Source organism: Cynocephalus volans, chromosome 13, assembly GCF_027409185.1.
Source record: "Cynocephalus volans isolate mCynVol1 chromosome 13, mCynVol1.pri, whole genome shotgun sequence".
Classification (NCBI taxonomy): domain Eukaryota; kingdom Metazoa; phylum Chordata; class Mammalia; order Dermoptera; family Cynocephalidae; genus Cynocephalus; species Cynocephalus volans.
In genome coordinates this window covers 78370801-78393223 of record NC_084472.1, presented here as the reverse complement: position 1 = coordinate 78393223, position 22423 = coordinate 78370801, and the positions used below count along the sequence as shown (strand labels likewise).

General features: G+C 33.4%; 1 protein-coding gene across 1 annotated transcript in view; it reads right to left on the bottom strand.

Moving 5' to 3' along the window:
- Nucleotides 1-22423, bottom strand: part of GALNTL6 (polypeptide N-acetylgalactosaminyltransferase like 6) — a 1082002-nt gene that overhangs the window by 376627 nt on the left and 682952 nt on the right. The gene's annotated exons all lie outside the window — the stretch shown is intronic.

Here is a 22423-nt window from a genome sequence, read left to right as displayed (position 1 = left end):
TGGGCAGCTGTATTAGTGTTTAATTTTTTAATATTAAGCCTATTAATATTTCTCTTTCATACTTCCACATCTTTTTTCTAGTTCATTTTGTCATATATATGTATATAATATTCTCTATATAAATGTATATAATATACATATATAAATACATATATTTAAGTAATTTAAAGCTAGTCTGCTCTTTTTCCACCTGTCCTTAGAATTTTGACAGAAACTTATCTTCCATCAATCTTCTCTTCTCTTTACACACCTTTCATTACATAGCAGCATGAAGAATGATAAAAATCATATTATGGAAATCATTCTTGGCATAGCATGACATTACTAATTAACCACTTTGCAGGGCAAGAATTTTGCTTTTATTTATAGTACTAATGAAGCAGTTATCCTGACTATCTACAACATCTACAACATCTGCTTATTCCTTCAAAGCACAGCATATATGTACAAATTTCTAGTGAGTATGGGATGCTTTCTGTGTCTGTAGAACAGAGAAAACCTGCTGGTGCAAAATATCTGGATACTGCATCTTACCTTCCTTCACATTCCTGCTTTGTTCTAACAAGTAGTGTGTGCTAATTAGAAAGAGATGAATAATGACTAATGCCACTGAGATTAACCTGTCTGCTGGGGAATCAAGCATTGATATATGGAAATCAGATAGATGTTAAAAAATGATGCTTTCACAGTAAAATAATAAAGGAGGGCAAGTTCAATATGACTATGTACAGGAAGACAAAATTCTGTAAATACCATAAGGTTTTATTCATTCAGTCTTTGGTTTAATTTGTTTTTATTGTTGTTTCTAAAGTGAACTTTCCCTCTTGGTATTTTCAAATTTGTTTTGTAATTGTTTGTTTATTTGTGATATTACAGAGTTGTTCTTAACAATTGCAGTATTGTTCAAAAGAAAATGATTGGTTTTACAAGTGACTAGCTATTTGAGCAAAAGCACTCTGTCAACAGCCTCTGAAAGATGGCCTGCCTATGGGGAGGCATGGCCCTATGTGTGCGGTGCTGCTTTCAATTGTTGGTTTACCACACAATACTTAGACTTGTAAAAGTCAACAAATTTCTTTGCACTTGTTAACAGGGAGAGCATAGTGTATATGTATTTATGTATGTGTGTATACATATAAAATTTTAAGCCAACTCTACAGAGGTATAATTTACATACAATGAATTGCTCCCCATTTTAAATGTAAGCCTGTACAACCACTGTCAAAATAAAGATTGTAAAACTTTTCCATCATCCTAAAAAGGTCCCTTGTTCCCTTTGCAAGCCACATGCCTGGTCTCTGGCTCAACATTCCTGGACCCTAGCAATCACTGATTTGCTTTCTGACACTATATATTACTTTTGTCATTTAGAATTTCATGCAAATAAATCAAACAATATAAATAACTACTTTTGCTCAGTATAATGGCATATTTTTGATATTCATCGACATTGTTCCATGTAAAGCAGTTTGTTCCTTTTTATTCCTGAGCAGCAGTCCACTGTATAAATATAGCATAATTTGCTTATTTTTTTCACATAATTATGGGCATTTGGATTGTTTCTAGTTGGGGCTATTATGAACAAAGCTATAATAAATGCTTGTGTGCAACTATTTGTGTATACACGTTTTATATTTCTTGGGTAAATTCCTGTAAATTTAATTGGTAGGTCAAATAGCATGCATGTATATTAATTTCAAAGAAACTGCCAAGCTTTTTCCCACAGTGGCTGCAATATTTTATATTTCCATGGCCAATGTATGAGAGTTCCAGTTGTTTCATATCTTTGCCAACACTGGTTATTGTTAATCTTTTTAAATTTAGCCATTCCAGTAGTGACATCTTATTTTGGTTTTAATTCTATTTCCCCAGTGACTAACGATGGGAGGCACCTTTTCATGTGCTATTGGCCTTTCATATATCTTCTTTTGTAGAGCACCTGATCAAATATTTTATCTATTACTTCAATAAAATATTTTTTTCTTAATTATTATAAGAATTATTTAAATATTGTGGATACAAGTCCTTAGACATATATATTTTTGCAAATATTTTCTCCCTGTATGTGGCTTCTTCTTCCTTTGTTAAAATAATTCTTTTGAAAGAGCAGATTTTCAGCCTTTTTAAAAACTGAGGTATAATTTGCATAGTATAAAATACACGGCATCATCCCAAAGAAATTTTCTTATGCTATCCTTTTGCAGATAGACCTTTCTACCATCTATAATTCCTGGCAGCTACTGATTTGTTCTTCATCTCTACAATTTTTTTTTATTTCAACAGAGCTATATAAATGGAATCAGATAGTATTACATCCCCTCTGATTTGGATTTTTTTCCCCCATTCAGCATAATGTCCTTGATATTCATCTAAAGCGTCTCATGTATCAATAGTTCGTTCCTTTTTTATTGCCACGTAGCATTCTGTTGTATGATTTTAACACAGTGTTGAGAGCAGACATCTCTGTGTTTTTTCAAGTCTTAAATCTGTTAAGTCATTCAGCATTAAGCATGTTAACTATAGGTTTTCAATAGATTACATTTCTTAGGTGGAGGAATTTCCTTTTCATTCGTAATTTGCTAAAAGTTTTGATTTTTTTAATCATTAATTTGTATTAAGCTTTTCAAGTGTCTTTTCTGCAGCTATTGAGAGTATCAGGTGGCATTCTCTTACTTTAAATAATATGTTAAATTACACAGGTTAACTTTTAAATAGCAATCCAACCTTGTATTCTTGGGATAAACCTCACATGGTAATTATGTATACCTTTTTAATATATCAGAAGATTTGATTAGCTAATACGCTGATATGAATATTTGCATCTATATTCATAAGGGAGATTTTTTCATTGTTTGATTTTCTTAAAATGTTTGTGCCTAGTTTGGAGGTCAAGGGCATCAAGTGGTAAAGTGTTTCCTCCCCTTCTATTTTCAGAAAAAAAAATTAAGACTTGTATTCTTTCTTATGTAATTATTTGATAGAATTCATCAGTGAAGACATCTGGGCCTGGAGTTTTATTTCTGACAAGGTTTTTAAAAAAAATTATAAATTTTCTTCCTTTAATAAGGATATTCTTATATCCTACTTCTTCTTTTATTAATTTGTTAATCTGTGTACAGTTCATCTAAGTTATTAAATTTATTGGCATGCAATTATAATGATATGCTCTCATTATCCTTTTAATGTTTGTGGTAGTTGGAGTGATGTCCTTTCTTTCATTCCTGACATGGAAAACTTATGTTTTCTCTTTTTTTATAGATCAGTCTAGGTGTAAATCTTTCACATTTATTGATCACTTCCAAGAACCAGATTTTGATTTTTTTGTTTTTTTTCTGCTGTTTCTGTTCTAATTTATTGATTTTTATTCTTGTATTTATTATTTTCTTCCTTCTACTAAATTTTTTCTTTATGTTGGAAGCTTGGATAATTATTTTAAACATTTCTTCTTTTCCTAATATAAACATTTAAGGCTATAAATTTTTATCTAAGCACTACTTTAACTACAACAAAAAATTTTGATATGTCATGTTTTTAATCATTCAGCTCAAAATATTTTCTAATTTTTCCTGTGGTTTCCCCTTTGGCCATTGTGTTATTTAGAAGTGTGCTATTTAACTTTCAAATACTTAGGATTTCCCAGATATTTTTCTGTCATTGATTTCTAACTTAATTCTATGGTAGGCAGTGGACCTACTTTTATTTTTTATAATGTCCTTTTAAATGAATTGAGAACTACTTTATGACTCAGTATATAGAATTTCTTGGTGAATTTTACATTTGCACTTGAAAATAATGTATATTCTATTCTGGTTTTGTTGGGTGTAATATTTTGAAAGACAGGTCAAGCTGGTGGCATTATTCATGTCTTCTATATCCTTATTGATTTTTTGGTCCATTTTTCTATTAATTACTAAGAGAATTGTAATCTTCAATTATAATTGGGGATTTCTCTGCTTTTTCTTTTTCTTCTATTTGGTTTTTTCTTTATGTATTTTGAAAGCTCTGTTACTAGGGGCATACACATTTAGAATTGTTATGACTTCTTGATGAATTCAACTTTATTATTATGAAATACCCCTATTTATCTCTGGTAATATTTTTGTTGCTGCCGTTGTTCTAAAGTCCACTGTGCCTAATGTTCATATGGCACTTAGCTTTTTTAAGATTAGTTTTTTTTCATGTTGTATCTTTTTGCACCTTTTGCTTTTAACACATATTTTTCTCATATTTAAAGTATATTTCTTATAGATAACATGTAATATCTTGCTATTTGTGTATGACTAGATAGTCCATACTTTTTTAATTGCAGTGTTTGGATAATTTACACTTAATAAAATTTTCAAGCCGATTGGATTTAAATCTATATTCTTAATATCTTCTCTGTTTGTTCCATCTGTTCTTTGTTCCTTTGTTTCTCATTACCTGACTTCTTTTAGATTAACTGAGTATTTTCATATTCCATACTACTCTATTGGCTTATAAATTTTTCTATTTTGTTTAGTGTTATAATGGTTGTTTTAGGGTTTTCACTATGTATCTTTCGATTTATCATAGTCTAATTACAAATAGTGTTTTATACTAGTTTGCATATAATGTAAGACACTTACAATAGTATATTTCCTCTCTTGTCTCTCCTGCCTTTGTGGGTATTGTTATGAACCATTTTACTGCTAAATATGTTATCAACCTCATGATAAGTTACTAATTTTGTTTTAAGCAGTAAATTTTTTATAGATATTAAAAATGAGGTAAAATTATCTTTTATATTTACCCACATATCTACCATTCCCTGTCTTTATTTTTTTTTCTGTAGATCCAGTTTTCCATATGATGTCATTTCTCCCACCCTAAAGAACTTCCATTAACATTTCTTGTAGAGAAAAGATGCTAGTGATAAACATTCTACTTTTTTTTTCTTTTGCCTGAAAATATCTTTATTTTACATTCATTATTGAAATATATTTTCACTGGATATAAAATTCTAAGTTGCAAGTGTTCTCTCTTTGTTTATAATAGAAATTTCATTTTATAATCTTCATTATTGTCCGTTTCTGATGAGAAGTCTTCTATCTGTATCTTTGTTCCATTTATAAGAAGTGTTCCCTGACCTTGGGCTGATTAAAAACATTTTTTTCTGTTAAATTGTTTTTTAAGTTTTTTGGTGTGATTTTCTTTGCATTTATCATATTTGTGGTACCTTTCGCTTCTTGTATTTGTGCTATAATAGTTTTCACTAAATTTGGTAAATTTCAGCCACTATTTCTTCAAATATTTTTTTTCTATAAATCTCACCCACTTTTTCTAGGACTGCAATTGTAAGTGTATTGAACTGCTTGATATTGTCTCACAAGCCACTGAACTTATGTTTACGGGTTTCTTAGTCTTTTCTTTGAGCTTCAGATTAAATAGTTTCTATTGCTTTGTCACTAAGTTCACTGACCTTTCCACTTGTATTGTCTAAGCTAGTGTTAAATCCATATAGTGAGTTTTTCATTTCAAATATTTAATGTTTCAACTCTAGACTTTCCATTTAGTTTTTAAAAAATATATTCTTAATTTCTCTCATTATATTCATGTTTTCTTAAAATCCTTCAGCATATTTTTAAAAGCTCTCTTAAAGTTCTTCTTTGCCAATTTTATTTTCCAATAATGTCTGGTTTTATTTCTATTGACTGATATTTTTCTTGGTTATGGATCGTATTTTCCTGCCTCATTACCTGTCTAAATTTTTAAATTAGGGTATTATGTATTTTACGCTGTCAAGTGTCTGGATTTTTGTTAGCTTCCTTTATAGAGTAGCAATTTTTGTTTTGGCAGGCATTTAGGTTACTTGAGAATCATCTCGACCTTTTCAAGGCTGGTTTTTAAGCTTTATTATGGTAGGTCTAGAATCACCTTTACTCTGGAGTCTGACACATCTCGGGTTTCTGCTTAAAGCCCCGTTTTTTTTTTTAATTTACTGGCTGGTACAGGGATTGAACCCCAGACTTTGGTGTTATCAGCACTATGCTCTACCAACTGAGCTAACCAGCCAGCTAATACCTCAGTTTTTAATAAGATCTATTCACTCCATCTGGACAAACTCGCATGTCTCTTACCCTCTGCAATGTTGGGAATTGTTCAGTCTACTGCTCCCCAGTAGTTGTTCTTTGCCTAAATGTATGTAGTTTTTACTTCATGTATATGAGCTTAGTATTTGACAAAATACATAAAGTGATCTCTAGATTTGGACACTTTCTCTGCAGTTTCCTCCTCCTCAATATGCTACTCCTCAAATACTGGTCACTTTAACCTTCCTGAACTTTGGTTTCTCTCTTTTCAATTCAGCAAGCCTTCTGTTCTGTATTTGGATCCCTCTTTTCCTTCACTGTAGTTATGAATGTGCCTGTAGGCAGAAAGCAAGGATAATAATAGGACTCACCTCATTTCCCCCCTTTTCTTGGGGATCATAGCTCTACACTTCCTTTTCTACAATCATTGGAAACATTTGTTATGTATATTTTTTCCAGTTTTTTAGTTTTTGGTTTTTGATGACAGGAAGGCAAATCTACTTGTTATTCTGTAATAGCTACGAAGCCAATATATTTCAACCTAAAAATTACAACTGTTTAATAATCCCCATCCCACACCATTTTGTTACTGAAAAACGAAACGAAACAAAACAAAACAAAACAAAAACAAAAACAAACTCCCCAAATCTTAGATTGGTCAAATTTTTAAAAACCTCTACTGTGGCATTAGAAAAGGGTCAGAATTCACCTGTTGACTTTTCGGTTATTTTATTTTCAAAATTTGCCTTGTACATCATATTATTTTAATAGAAATTTTCTTCTTTCAGTAAAAGGAAAAGAAATGATCTCTTTTTAGAGATACATCATATACTTTAATCAGCTTGTAAACTGAATGAGAGTGTAGAAATCCATTATATACAATGTGACTAATTTGGAAAGTAACATTTTCTGTCTTTGTGAGGTCATGGTTCAGATGTAGCATACCAGCACTGCTGAGACCAGCAGCGTTAATAATCCTCCTTTGTGGGTACAACATATACCTGCCAGGTAGTTGGGTTATAGTGAATTTTATATAAGAGAAATAATGAAAATGGTAAAAATTATTCCTTTCCCAGGAAGCCATAAACATATCTTAAAAAATTTAATGGTCATCAACTAATTGGATTAATATTTATACTATTAGTGGGAATAGACTGTTGTTTGTTAAGAACAGGATATGGGGGAAGTGGGGTCTCTAGATTGATTTTATTCTTAACTCAGCTATGCATTCAAATTTCTTTATCAGGTTAGAACAACCAAGTCATTCTTTCTTACTTTTATTTATTTTTTTTATATATCAGAGCCACTTTTTAATGACCCCTCATGTGATTGCAGTTTTACATTTTGTAACAGTTATACATAATAACAAAATAATATTTCTAATTGTGTATTAATTACATGAAATCTGCAAACATTTATAAAGGAGCAGAGCATATTTACTTGGTCTAGTAACATACATAGAACCTCAGATTCATTGCTACTTCCAAACTGGCTTTCTAGAGCTGGGGTGTGCATATGTTTGGTGTACACAGGGTTAAGCAGGCATATGAATAGTTTTAAGGGAATAACTTCCAGATCTTCAAATTCTGTATGTATTTACTTTCTAAAATTAATATGCTTAGGAATGCACTGTGTTTGGTATGTTTTCTTTTCCAATCTCCTCTTTCGATGCTCTTCTTCTACTTTACAAAAGAGTAACATGTATCTTACCCCTCCCTAATCTTCCTGTGGTACATTGTCCTGGAATAGAAAAAAATCTTCTGGAACAATCCCCCCACACAAGTAAAAGGGGAACAATTTGAAATACTGATGTTAAAGTAGACAAAGAGAATGGCATTAATTATTGGGTAACATTTTTGTTGCAGATAATAGGATAAACAACAAGTCTTACAAGCACAAGATTTTTTATAAGGATAATGAAATTGAAGTGTAAGTTCAAGAAAAAGAAAAAAATACGAAATTTCTGTTTCTGACTGGTTAAAGAAAGAAGAATTTGATCATGTGTTTGTTTTTTAAAAGGATGGTGGCTATCAAATTATATTATTTAAAACTATTTACACCCATCATGAAACTGTAGATGTAAACTTAGAAAGGCTTGTAGAGCAAAGAAATGAGATGCTGAGATGGTGGGAGGGAGCATGTCTACTTCTTAATTGCTAGCTTCTGTTGCTCTTATAATTGGAAATGCCAAACTGGCATTGGGCTCTGCAACTGGTCTTTTGGATATTTATGGACATAATCAAGAGCCTGGTATGGACTGATACAGTTCATGGTATGTTTCTAATGACAGTTATCTCCCAGGTCCTCATTACATTTTGCTGTTGTATATGAGCCATTTGGCATTTGGGAAGCAAGACATAATTATGAGAGGGACAGAGAGGTCACTTGTCTCAAACTTCTAAAGAAAGATAACAGGTTCTCTTTCTTGGTTGATTTCCTAAGAAAAATATCACAGCCAATATGGTTAGACCATATATTTTAGGATGTTGCTGTGTTTTCAGATAATGCCAGATAGCAAAGGCAGATGCTGGCCTGTTTTTCAAAAGGGAATTTTTTGTTGTTGTTTAAATTACACGCTGTGCAGCCAGGGATCATTTTTTTCATGCAATTAGGCCAGGGAGTTTGCCATATGTTCTTAAATACCAAAGGTGGTGATATTATGGCAGGTCCAAATATTTGACAATGAAAGAAAATGCCATGGAGAAAGAACATCTGAAGAAGTAAAATTTTCTCCAACATTCAAAATTGAAATCTGACCCAAATATCTTACCATAAATAAAAGGCAGCAGCATTTAAACTGACTCTGTCTTCCAGGGGCTTTTTTAACTTTTGTGGGGAAAGGACACATAGAACAACAGTAAAAGTAATCAGATGCTTTTTGCATGACTTTATGTCCCTGCACTGAAACCATCTTATTGATACTGCCAGTGTTCTCTGAATACAGGCTGGAAGTCTCCAAAGTCCTGTCTAAATGCTATATTGACAACAAATTAAACTCGGCTGAATGTAGACGTTTTCTCAATGTGAGGTCTCTAAGAATATGGAATGCTATTCACTGCTCTATTTAGACTCTCAAATCCTACCCGACTAGAATTCCACCTCTTTGAAAACTCAAACTCTAGCATTTACTGTAATTGCTACATAACTTTCCCCAAAGCAAAATAATGTAGGCTCTTTTCTACATCTGGCAAAACACAAATAACTATTATTTAATGGCACAAAAGATGCAGAGCCTGAAGTGTTTTCTAATGTATTTCTTCAGCATTTAGAAAGAAAAATGAAAAATTACTATCTGTATTAACCCAAGTGTAGAGATAACAAGGATTTTAATTAGTAAGGGTATCATATCACAGACTTCTCCATAGTAATTTGATATAATGCAATTTGTAGAATCAAATGAAAAGTAATCATGTTATAATAAAGAGAGTAGAATAGGTCGCACAGAGAACTGAGGCAGTGTCACACCCAACGGATGTCCCTGGGTAGCAAATTCATTAGTTTTGTGACTCCAGCCCATAAGAACACATGCTAATGGGGCAATACCTGAGGACGTTAATTATGTCTGGCAATTTGGGTAGCTAATATGCTCACTTATATTTCTAAATAATAGGATTTACTTAACCAATTAATTTTTGGAGTTTTCACACAAGGCTAAGAGAAGACAATTTTATAAATTATAAATTTCCCTCAAATTGCTGTACTTCACTCTTATGAAAGAACCATTTCAGTGTTAAAAATGTTCATTTTAAAATCCCTGATCCACTGATAAGTATGATGTCTCCTTGTATAGAACTACTCAAGTGAATGAAAAAGTCTACATAAGTAAATTTGAATAAAGAAATGTATATATGTTCATTTGCTTTTTCCAAAACCTACATATATACATACACACACATAATATATACGTTTATAAAATATATATGTATGTTATACATACAATATTGTACAAACAAGAAGTGAAATAATACTGCCTTTGAATTAGACTATTTCAATTTTTAAATTTTAAAGTTTTTAAAGAATGAAATTGGAAATAATTAAATAAAATGATATAGTGTTGTTTTCTCTTATGCCACAGGATCATAGAACCTCAGATTTGAAAGCGTCTTCAAGGATTATCAATCCCATGAACAAATGCTTGAGTCCACATGTCTACCCACTATCCATGAATTTCAGATGGAAACAACTACTAGGATGGAAAAATAAATCATTCTGGGGAGTGAAGCCCCTTCTTGGTCTTAGTTACACTCTTCCTAATACACTTTAGTGTATTTCCATTTCTCTTAAAGAGCATCACCCAGAATTAAAAAAAAAAAAAAAAAAATAGAAATACACTATACAACAAAAAGTTATGTTTTCTAAATATAAGAATGATTCTTTTAAAAACCACATAACAATTATATGAGCTTACTTTTCAAATGTAGGTCCTAAGCATTTGATTTGCAACTGTACTTGTGAAGTTGAATACATAAATATATTTGTTCCTCTCGAATGTTCTTCCACTCAGTTTGGCCCATTGTTCCCATGTGTCAGGGCTTTTTGGATACCAAGTTTGTCATTCAATATTAACCCAGGTTTAAATTACTTGTAATTTTGAGAAGCATGTTATCTATGGACTCATATCCATGATAAAAATACTGATTAGAACAATATAGTATTTTGATAGAACTGGAAAAAAAATAACTTGCCATTGAAATTGCTCATTACTAAAGACATTTGTGAATTTTGCTTTGTCAACTTCTATTTATTCTGTTACTTAACCTAAATATATATTTGAAATATAACAATATGTAAGATTTATTTCATTAGCAATATTAGAAGGTTTTCCCTCTGTTGGTTTGTGTAAGAGGGATGTATAGGTAGGAAGTATATAGGTAAAAAACTTTTAATGTGATTTCTCTTAAAACTAGATTAGTTCAGTGACTTCTACTCATATGCCTGATTATAAATCACTATTATGGCATTAGAGTATCCAAAGACTGCAGTTAAAAGAAATAAGTTAGCCTGGCTTATAATGCCTCAGGTTTCTTAAAATTTTCACTTAAAAGGTATAAACACAGGTATTTCTAACACTATTCTATGATATTTTAAAAGCATTCCCCTTAGAACACTTTTTATCAAAAACCCACAAACACTCCAAGCAATAAACTGAATGTTTGTGTCCCTCAAATTCAAATGCTGAAACCCTAACCCCCAATGTGCTGATATTAGGAGATGGCGCCTATGGGAAGTGATTAGATCATGAAGATGAAGCCCTCAAGAATGGGATTAGTGGCTTTACAACAGAGACCCCAGACAGCTCTCTATCTCTTTTTTTGTCATGTGGGGGTATAAGAAGAAGATGGCAGTCTGCAGCCCAGAAGAGGGCCCTCACTGGAAGTGGACCAGGCTGGCCCTCTGACTTCTGACTTCCAGCACCCAGAAATGTGAGAAATAAATGTCTGTTGTTTTTAAGCCACTCAGTCTATGGTACTTTGTTATAGCAGTCTGAACTGACTAAGGTATCCAATAAGGATATTCACACAGAGTAAGAAATTATATTGGGATGCTTTAATTTGTACTATAACTAAACTGGATTTAAATCTAATGTTTGTAAGTTGGACAACATTTAAACATAAGAGGTTTTAAAAAAGATAATTATGGTAATAAAAATTGAAATAAAACAAATTTTGTTTTGAGATCCTTTACCAAACAAAAGTCATTCTTTAATATGTAAGAAGATATACTAAATAGAGTAGGACTGTGGAAAAGTCATACAATTGAAATTTAAGACATTCTGAAACTGATGTAAATATTGGTTCAAAAGTACCAGAATAGAACTATGATTTAACATTTTACATTTGAAAAACTGTATTTTTGAGCCAAAGGAAAAGGATTACAATGCTGAGTTTTCCATACCTTATGGAAGTATCACCATTAAAGTGATATGGGCAATGTATAAATATATTGTAGAAGAGTTCAAGTAAACCTGGAGATAGATATAGAAATCGTTATTGACAGAAGTTAAAATGTCTGATTTCTAACATTAAAAACTTAAATTCTTTTCATGGAGGAAAATTAGATGCTCCATAAAACACCATTTGGTGCCTTGATAAGATATTCGCTTGACTCGGAATGGTATGTCTTCAGCTTCTCTAAAGATATCTATCCCAAGCATGGTGAAGTAAAGCAAGGAATGTTTAGTTTGTAATGTGTGTCTGCCTTGTGGTTGCAAATATGTTAATGTGCTCCAAGAGTCTCACAATAGATAATCATTCAGGAACATAACGTAATACTGATATTTAATTCTGGACACCAATATAGTGGGCAGTGAAGATACAATTTTCTGTTTTCATATTTATCATAGGTAGAATTTAAGCAGCATCATTGCTGAGTCTTTTATATTCTATACACTTAGTCAGCTGGTAAGTGCAATAAGTACATCCAATTTAAGAAATGATTGGCCTAAAAGTTAACAAATGTGTATGCTCCCTGATAAGAGGAACTTAAGCATTTAAGAATAGAGAATGGTCTGTGTTCATGATGGAGTTGATAAATTTGGAAAATAATACAAGAAATGAAAAACAAGGTTAGGAAGAAATAAAATAAGTTCTATTGCATATTAAGTTTGAGGTGTGTATAAGTGATCTAAGTGGAGAAAACAGAGATATTCAACAAGCCATCATAAAGATCAAAGAGGAAAGAAAAAAGAAAGACATTTTCTATTACTCTGCTTTTTAGAATAAAAACACCCTGTTGGTGGAGGGGGGGGTATCTTTTTTCCAATTTAATACCATTTATCACATAACCCAGGGGCGAGCACTTAATGAGTGTTATTTTAATTAGAATTGAATTAAACTCAAGATGCTCATATTTCAAATCCCAAGATAAAAAAGCTGGCCATAAAAATGAAATGTGCTTCTGGAACAATTTTTCATTCATATATTTTATGGGAGGAAATGCATAGGAAATGATTTTCCATACACACTCCTTTTGTATTAATCATAAAGAATTATCAAAATTTTGACCTCAATATTTCCTCAGCTTAGGAAGAGACCAAAATTGGTGTAAGGGGATCTCAGGAGTTCTCTCTCTCTCTCTCCAAATACGTGTATGAGTAGAAACACACACATACATACGTAAGTGTATACTCAGTGTGTGTGTGTGTGTGTGTGTGTGTGATAGTAGAGTATTGGGAACATGTTAATTTCTTTTCACTGACAGAACATTTCTATTACTACTGTGCTATGAACAGGTGCTAATATTCTATTTTGACGGAGTATTAAATGAAGAAATAAAATAGCGGATGGGGTGGGGGGTGAGGAACTGCCTGCAGAGCCTCAGGTTTCCATTGGCCTGTGGGCCATGCTTCAGGATCCCCAGGGATGCCTTCCATGTAGCTGAATGTTGGGGAAGAACTGAAACCAAAGCTACAGAAACTAAACAAGTTGTAGAGAGTGCACAAAGAAAAAGCAAACAGCACTCAACAAAAATTGAGATCTATAGTGACAACAGGAAGCCTGGGATGATATTATGAGCCTTGACAAATTCCTCAAACCAAAATAATGGTTACAGCAGCATTTTATGGTGAGCCCAAGGCCTCTCGGGCAAAGAAAGAGGAGTTTATTTTGGAGAGTAAAAGCAAAGTTACAGGAACAAGAAGATGAATCAGTTGCAAAGTTGGAGATCAATGAAGGAAGGAATCAGAACCCAACCTGGCCATTTCTGATACTGTCTCTTCCCTGCTCACAAAACTTCCATAGTTCTCCAGTGTACTCTGTGAAATTCCTTGGCACAGTTGATGCCCTTCATCTGGTCCAAACATTCCTTTCAGGATATATATTGTACTATCTACTTACCAGAATCCTTGCTCAATCGCTTGCCCAGTAATAGAAAAATGCAAATCAAATTGGAAAGCTCAAATTTTCATAAACCAGCTCTAAGCTTTTCTATGTCTTTCCCCTCTGTTTGAACTGCCCTTCCTCCCAACTTCATCTATCAAATAAACTGTCTCCATTAACAACCTCAAATACTACTCAAAATATTTTCCTCCAGCCTAAAATACTTTCACTTTCTCTACAGCCATAGTGCTTTTTTTTTTTTAACCTTTTGTAAAGCACTCAAGCAAGAAGCCTTATATTTTGATGATCTATACCTGCCTTAAACCCATCTCCACCCAGATTATAATTCTCTTGACAACTGGAGACAACTCCTCTTTGTTCATAAATCCCGAACACATGACTAAAACAGCGACTTATATGTGAATAGTTATTGGATACAGGCTTCTGGTACATTATCTCAGGCTGCTTTTCAATCTGCCAGATGAAGATTAGGATATTTTAATATGTTATTTCTTCTAAAATGGTTTTTAAATTCTAATTCTGAGAATAACAAAGGAGGTTGTTAAAATTCAGAATCCTTGGTTCTTCCCCGAAACATTCAGATTTAGTGGATCTGGTGTGGATCCCAGGAATATCAAGGTAGGCAAATTCATCAGTGGATTTTCATGCAGATGGGAACCTCACTTGGCAAATCAGTTCTCCCACTCACCTGTGCATCAGAGAAGGCTAATTGGCCTCCAAAGATTTTTGCTCTTCCTTGTACAGTGCAGGGTTTTATAGGAATTAGTGGTCCAGCTAGAAACTACAATTCCCAGTCCCTTTGCACCAACACCTACATGAGGCCATGTGACTACTTCTCAATAACAAATTAAGAGTGAAGTGCCCTGTGTCATTTCCAGGCCAAAGAGTTAGGAAAATGATAGATGATGAAGGTGTTGGGGTCACATGACAGAAGCAGCATCAGTTCTGATAAGTAAGACACCTGTTACTGGAAAGTGAGTTTTCTACCAATCAGGAAAGCCTGTTTGGGACTTTACATGAATTAGAAATAAACTTTTATCAGCTTAGCCATTACCTATTTTGGAATTATTAAAATAATAGTAAATAGCTTTACCCTAAATAGCATATTTATCTTTCTAGAACCAAGAGTTAATTATTTAAGCAAAGAGATTTAAATTTTGATGATCTTGCTTTTATTAAGTAGGTAGAACAATATTTTAAATCAAAATCTGTGAAATAATAATGCTCAAGGGTTTTTGAGGGAACCTGCCAATGGTAGCATACCTGGTTGAATTTTAATACTAGTAATTTTTAATGAGGGCATACCAGATTGTATGAACAATCCATCTGAAAGTTTGATTTACAGGCCTACCGATTTTTAAGCTCTGTATACTAATAACTTATAGAATGTTCTGTCATTGTAAGTGATCCTTTATGAAATCATGAAGTGAGAAGCATAACAGCCTAAAAGTAAACTTTAATTTCTCGAAGTTAAAAAAACAAACAAACCAATAAAGAACAAGGCTAAATTCTGGTAGAAAACTATTACAACAGAGGCCCACCTCCACCTCAATACTCCTTGAGTGTCGATGGAAACTATCTTTTCTGAAATCATGTTTAGTTTCCTAAGTCTGGTAGCTGTTCTTATAATACAAGGCATCCTAAAGTTGGTATTTGCTATCTGCAAAGTACTATGTTAATTTGAATCTCCTCCCTTTCCTCACATTCATGGAGCATTTCACGATGCAGTCATAACAAACAAGAGACCATAGATTTCCCCATAGACATATCATGCACTATTGGATCAAGCATTGTTTATATTACTGGATTCCACAGGAGCTATTATTACTCCCTTTTGTCAGAAAAGTGTCGAATTTTCCCAAGCAGAAATAAGTCTTGTAGCTCTTCATTTGCATTTTAGAAGCCTCATTTCCAGGCATTTACTCTTCGTGCATAAACAGATGGATTTTAAATATTAAAAATCCATTTGGTATGACTGAAAACTTAACTGCATACATTCCCTCATTACAGAATCTTTGGGTGTGAAATTGAAAAGTAAATTATACTATGTTTAGTCTGAACCGAGTTCATCTAGAGCTTTGTCTTTGTTAAATTGGGTGTGGGGGGGAGTTATTTATGGGTAAAGATTACAAAAGGAACTGCTGGCAGGCTGGATGCTGGCCCTAAACTGCAAAGTGGCAACTGCAGTTGATTTCAAAAGGTGTGATTTGGATATATCTGACATAGTGCCTTTTTTCAACTAACTCCTGAATAAACCACAGTCAAGTAAATGATAAAAAAAATGGGAAAAATAAAAGTAGGATTCACTTTCATGGGGTTCCCCCAGATTTGCTAATGCTGCACCCTGTTGCCATTTCACCAAAAGTTTGTTCAAAAGCTTTAGATGAGAAGTCAGCCAATACTGATGCTTTCTTACCTTATTAAAAAATAGCTCATGGACAACTGGATCATGATATTTTTCTCATAAACCAACTGTTATGCGACAAAACAGAGGTGAGTGATTTAAGGTGGAGGAGAATAAGCAGCAGGAATTGAGGCAGGCTTTGAACAAAATATCTGATTTTTGCAAAGATGCATTAACAAGTAACAGGAAAGACAGGTGCCATGCGCCACCGAGTCTCCGTCCTCCACTGCTATTTGGCTGAGCAGGGCAGATTTAATTGCTCTGTAGACATTTCATCTAAAGTTACACTGGGTAACAATTTGTCTATTATGCTCATTCTCAGAATCAGTAAATCTTCCCAAAAAGACAGTACAATGAGAGAGAGAGAGAGAAAGAGAGAGTGTGCACACACTACCACACAGGAAGTTATCTGTAATTAATAAAACAGAACAGGAAACGTTGCATGTAAAGTGATTGACAATTATTTAGAAAAATAGCAGGGAGATGTAGGAAAATATTCTGTGTTGCAAACAACCAAAGTCAAGAGTGGCATGTATTTAATTTCTAAGGCTGCAGTTTACACTTGAGAATAAACAGCTGCTTTTCCAGTGATATCCAGCATTGCTCTCTCTTGGAAATAAAAGCATAGGCTATGACATTAGATCCATCTGTGGCTGGCTTGATTAATTAACCTCCCTGAGCCTCAATATCCTGGTCTTACTGCTTGCCTTAGAGTTGTTGTGAGTATCCAGGAGGTAAGAGGAATTCAACTGGTGCCCAGTACTTCTTTTCCTAAGAAGGTATCATATTCTGATCATTCTCAAATTCAAAAAGAAATTTCAAACTAAATGTACACGTATAATATTTAGTTAACTAATTTAGTTATGAATAATACATATCTTAAGTCATGCACATAGTATACTTTATTTTCTTAGATATAATGCTTTTTTCCCATCCATATTTCAATAACCCTTTTTTTCTGTTTCCTTATACACCTTCTGCATCATTGCCTTCATTACAATTAGGGCTATTTCTAGAGATATCTAATAGTTTTCCAGAGCTGATTATCTACAAATCTGTTTTAGTTGTTTGAGATACAGTAAATTTAGGATCTGTATATGATTATATCACTGGAAATTATTTTTCCACATATTTAAACAGCAGCTCCTTCCGATTTATTATGTAGCATTTATTTGTGATTTCCACACTAGATCCATTTACTGTATTGCTTTCTAAAGTGATCTCAGAGAAGACTGTTTACAAAGATGTCTAAAACCAAGACATTTGTTTAGTTTTTACTGTCAGGAGATCACTCTTAGGCATTCATAACCAGCCATGATTGTAAGGTCTTTTTAATATGACTTTTGCCACATAATATTTTGTTTTTAAAAATAAAATAATTGAAAAAAATGTTACATAATATGAGACCCTTGGTAAAAACTAGAATACACATGAACTTCCTTGTTTTTGGAGGGTACAGCAAATACTTTACCTTCGGACCTATAGTGCACCAAGGAATTTAAAAACTTTGTTCTTCCTACCATAAGTATTTTCATTATGCTAAATTGTTTTATTTAACAAAGTCTATTAACATCAATTCTATCTTTAATTCCTTAGTCGGTCTGTTATTTAGTTAAGTATTCAGGAAATACTTTTTGAGGACCTACTACATAGCAAATAAAACCTCAAGTAGCTCATGAACTGCAGGGAAACAGAACTGGGTAATTATAATTTCAAAAGATGGCCAGCCAATGGGCTTGGGATGTATGGGAGTAAAATGCAGCTCGTCTATGTGTGTGCATGTGCGTGTGTGCACGTACGTGCACACACATTCTTGCTCATTCACTCTTACCACCAAGAGACACACTAGTCTCATGGTGAGAGTGGTGGTATTTCACAAAAAGCTTCTTGGAGAAGGCATTGCTAGAGCTGGCCCTGGAAGAAGAAATAGCGAGCTGGAGAAAAACAATCATGGGAGGTGCTGAGGGGAAGCACAGGCTATTTAGGAAATAAAAGCTATTTTTTATAATGTAGGGGGCATATTGTGTGGTGATGAGAGATCAAATTAGAAAGGTTGGTGGGAGACATGCTGTGGAAAGCCTTGCTTACAAATCTAAGGAGTTTTTATTATATTCTGAAGGGAAGGTGAGCCATCACATTATGTGATGTGACAAGGAGTGACATGATCAGATTTATGTTGAACAAATATCCCTCCAGCAATATTGCAAAGGAAGAAAGGAAGGAAATGAAACTGGAGACAGGCAGATCATCTAATGGATGGGGAATATAATGTGGCTTTCAGTAATAGTGATGTAGTCTATTTTGCTATTCTTTGCAGACATGTCAAAGCAAGGGTCTTATAACCTTCATTTCCTATCTAGCATCTGTACAGCTCAGAGCAAGGTCCAGATGTCCGAAGCTTTCTTCATATCTGTTAATGTTCTTTCTTATGAGAACAAGCGACTGTACAGTTTTTCAACACAATTTTCTTAGAAAACAGATATTTCCACATGTGTACACAAATACACATTCTTTAACCTCTAAACCTATGGATATATCAATAATTTTATATTTGTAAGCAATAACCTTGTAGTTTATCAAAATCAATACATTTATCTTCTATACCAAACATTGCAAAATAACTTTGTTAATTTCCATAAAAATGTGAAGTCTATTTTCCCAATTAGAAGGTCAAGTTTGGAGCAAGGAATCAGGAGTCATTTATAGGTCACTACTTGCTGTACTCCCTAAAGTGGAAGTCTATTTATACAATAGGAGGACAAATTAGCTTTCATGTTCAAATGCTGTCTATTATTAGAATCATAAATCATAAAACATTCTGCAGAACAGCAAATGCTATAAATACTCTTTCAAAACAATCATTAAAACTTAATAATGCATTCTTCTCTTCCAAGCCAAGAAATAAGGATGAATTTAAAAATTTGAAGACTCTCTTGTGCTAATCTTACTGGTTTATTCACCATTCCATGAGCCAGACGTAGCTCTCCACAACCTCACTTTTTTTCATGTCTCATTCCTCCCCACCACTGAATATTTCCGCAACAATTCTGAAAAGTATGTCCTAATGGTTCCATCCAGAAAGACATTATTTTTCTGAACCCCCAGAGCAACTATTGTTGGTAAATATTCATTTGGCAATAAATCATAAACTGTCTTGGGCACCTTTTCTACTTTAGCCTCAAATTGTTGGGATCTGGAAATAATAGCAACAATGGTCATGTTGTAGGTTTTACAATTTACAGCTATTTTATGTAAGTTATGATCCGAAAAACATCTATTGAAATAAAAAATGTAGATGGTATTCACTCTCCTTTACAGATAAGGAAATTAACACTCATTTATTAATACATTCATTTAATAAGTGATACATGGGATATAAAGAAAAAGATAATTCATTTTCTTTCTTAAGGAGTTTAGAGTCTAGTTGGAGAGACAGACGAAGATGAGTTTAAGTTTCTCAAAGAAAATGAAACAGATCAGAAACAAGAAAATTAAGCCTTAACCCATCCCTTCTCTACCACTCTTCATCAGAACTGTTTCCCCTCTAGTTCATGAATTATTTTCATATTGGCTAATCCAACAAATGTTTTTAACTATCTTGCTGATTTCTTGGCAGTATTGGAAACAGTGTATTTGTACGTCATCACATTCTCTTGGATGCATGCCTCCTTTTTGATTCAGCACTGCTCAGGCTATTTTGTAGCATCCTCCTTCCTACCCAACCATTAAATGTTGGTGTTCCTCAGAATTCAGTTTACAGCCCTCTTCACATTTCATTCCACATACTTTACTTGGACAATCTCATTCACTTTCATGACTTGATTAACATCTCAATGAGAATAATTTCCAAACCTCTATTCACAGCCAAAATATTCCTTCTGACTTGACATGTATATTCAACTTCATAGACTTCACTTGGATGTTTCTCTGCTCCTCAATCTCAATTAGCTCAAAACTGAATTAATTATCCTTCCTCCCAAATCAGCTCCATTTCAATGTTCTCTGCTTTAATAAATAGCTCCACATCAACTTACAATTAAAAACGTGAAACCTGAAAGCCATGCTTGACAACTGTATACAATTTAATGACAGTACGGTTGTTTAATTTCTTGGTATTTCTTAAATCTACCTCCTTTTCTTCAAATGTAGCCTCTGCTCTCCTATGTCCTTAAGGTCCTTAACGTTTCTCAGTGCCCATTCTAATCAATGTTACATGACTTTCCCAGATCTCTGAGATCTGTCCCCTTCCAGCTCTGCAGCTAGATCTCTATTCTTTTTGTTTGTTTTGTTTTTAAACTCTATTCTCTGGTCTAATAATTTTTTTCTTAAGCATTGTTTCTCAAATGCAACTTTGCCTGGACCTTACCATCTCCTTGGAAATGTGCTTTTCTGCCTCTTTAGGCCCTGAACATCATTTTGCTTCCTTTGGGTGGTCTTTTTAAATACCCCATAGAAGCTGAAATTTCCTGGTTGTGCTTTTACAGAACCTTCATATCTTATTCCATTCTTCACATTTTATTGCAATTACTTAACGGTTTATGTTCTTCATTGGCTTTGTCTATATTTTATGTAGATTTACTTATTTGTTTATAGATATTTACTTGTTATATAAATAATTACTTATTTGTTTATTTTCTCTTTTGGCTTTGTCTATATTTCATATGGATAGTGTCTTGTTTTCACTTATATCATAGTGTCTTATACAAACTAGATCTTCAACAAATATTTGTTAAATTAATAAATGAGTAGATGAATTTTGAATCAGAAGATTTTAAATTCTGTACCTTTTATGCTGCATCATACTGCCCAGCATCTGGTATTTTTAGGACTTACACTGTTCTGTTCAGGAGTTGGCATTGCACCGTGGTTAAAACATGAGTTTGGAATGAGTTATGGGTTTAAATTTCCACTTCCAATTTTGCTAGCTCTGTAAATTTAGATAACTTACTTAAACTTAAAATGTAAATAATATCTACTTCATAGAGTTGTAAAAATAAAAGAAAACAAATACTTTGTTAATTTTTGAATCATCAGTGTCTGGCACAAAGCTGGGTACACAAAAAGTGCTCGATCAATGTTTATTTTAAAAAATGTGTTTGTTAACAAAGAGAAAATATACAACATTACCAAGGATCAGAATCTTTATTCTTAGAGGTGAAAGTACTATGAGTTATAGGGGTTCTTCTTTAATTTGGTTTTACTTGAAGTTGTCTAATCCTTCAACCCTGAAACCTAGTATTTTCTCACATGGTTTCTTCAGAGAAACCGTCTGTGTACGTGTGTTAATGTGCATGGTGTGTGTGTGTGTGTGTGTGTGTGTGTGTGTGTGTGTGTGTGTGTGTGTTTGTTGCGGACAGGGGAGGCTTTGTTAGGAAGTCCTTATTAGAGAATTTATTTTATAGAGCATGGGTCCAGAGATAAGTTTTACCCAGTGTGGAAGATGTTAAAGAATAACAACTCCTCTAAAGCATTGACATAGCCACTATACCACCTTAATTGCAACTGAAGGCCTAATTACTTGGGATGAAAAGACTTCTTAGAGAAAGGGATCAACGTAATCTATCAAACATAAAAAATTGGAAGGAGGAAGACTTCTGCTTTTTTAATGCCACCTTCAGAATGAAAGGGAAAGAGGGTATTCAATCATTATCTCAATTAGAGTTGAGAACTAGAAACAAAGGAAATTGAAAGAAGAACTTTGCATGGGTTGTTTCTTTAATGTTTGTGATTTCCCCATGAGTATGAAAATCCTATGAAAATATTTTATGAACTTTAGTGATTCTTTTTTTTCTTCACCATCTTTAACAAAAAACAACAAATTAATAGCAAATTTTTACATATTGCTTACCACGTAGCAGACGATGTTTTCAGTGCTTTACACATATTAACTCTTTTAATCCTTATAAAAAGGCCATGGAATAATTTCTATTATTGTTAGCCCCATTTTACAGATGGAGTAACTAAGGCACCGAGAGTTTAAGTAACTTGCACGAGGCTGCACAGTTATTAAGTGAGCATTGCTGGGACTTGAAAGCAGGGTCCATGCCCTTAGCCATTGTGGTGTGTGCCCTTCCATGGTCAAGCCTCCCATGCTGATCATGTGTTGTCAACTCCTTGCTACAGACAGGCCC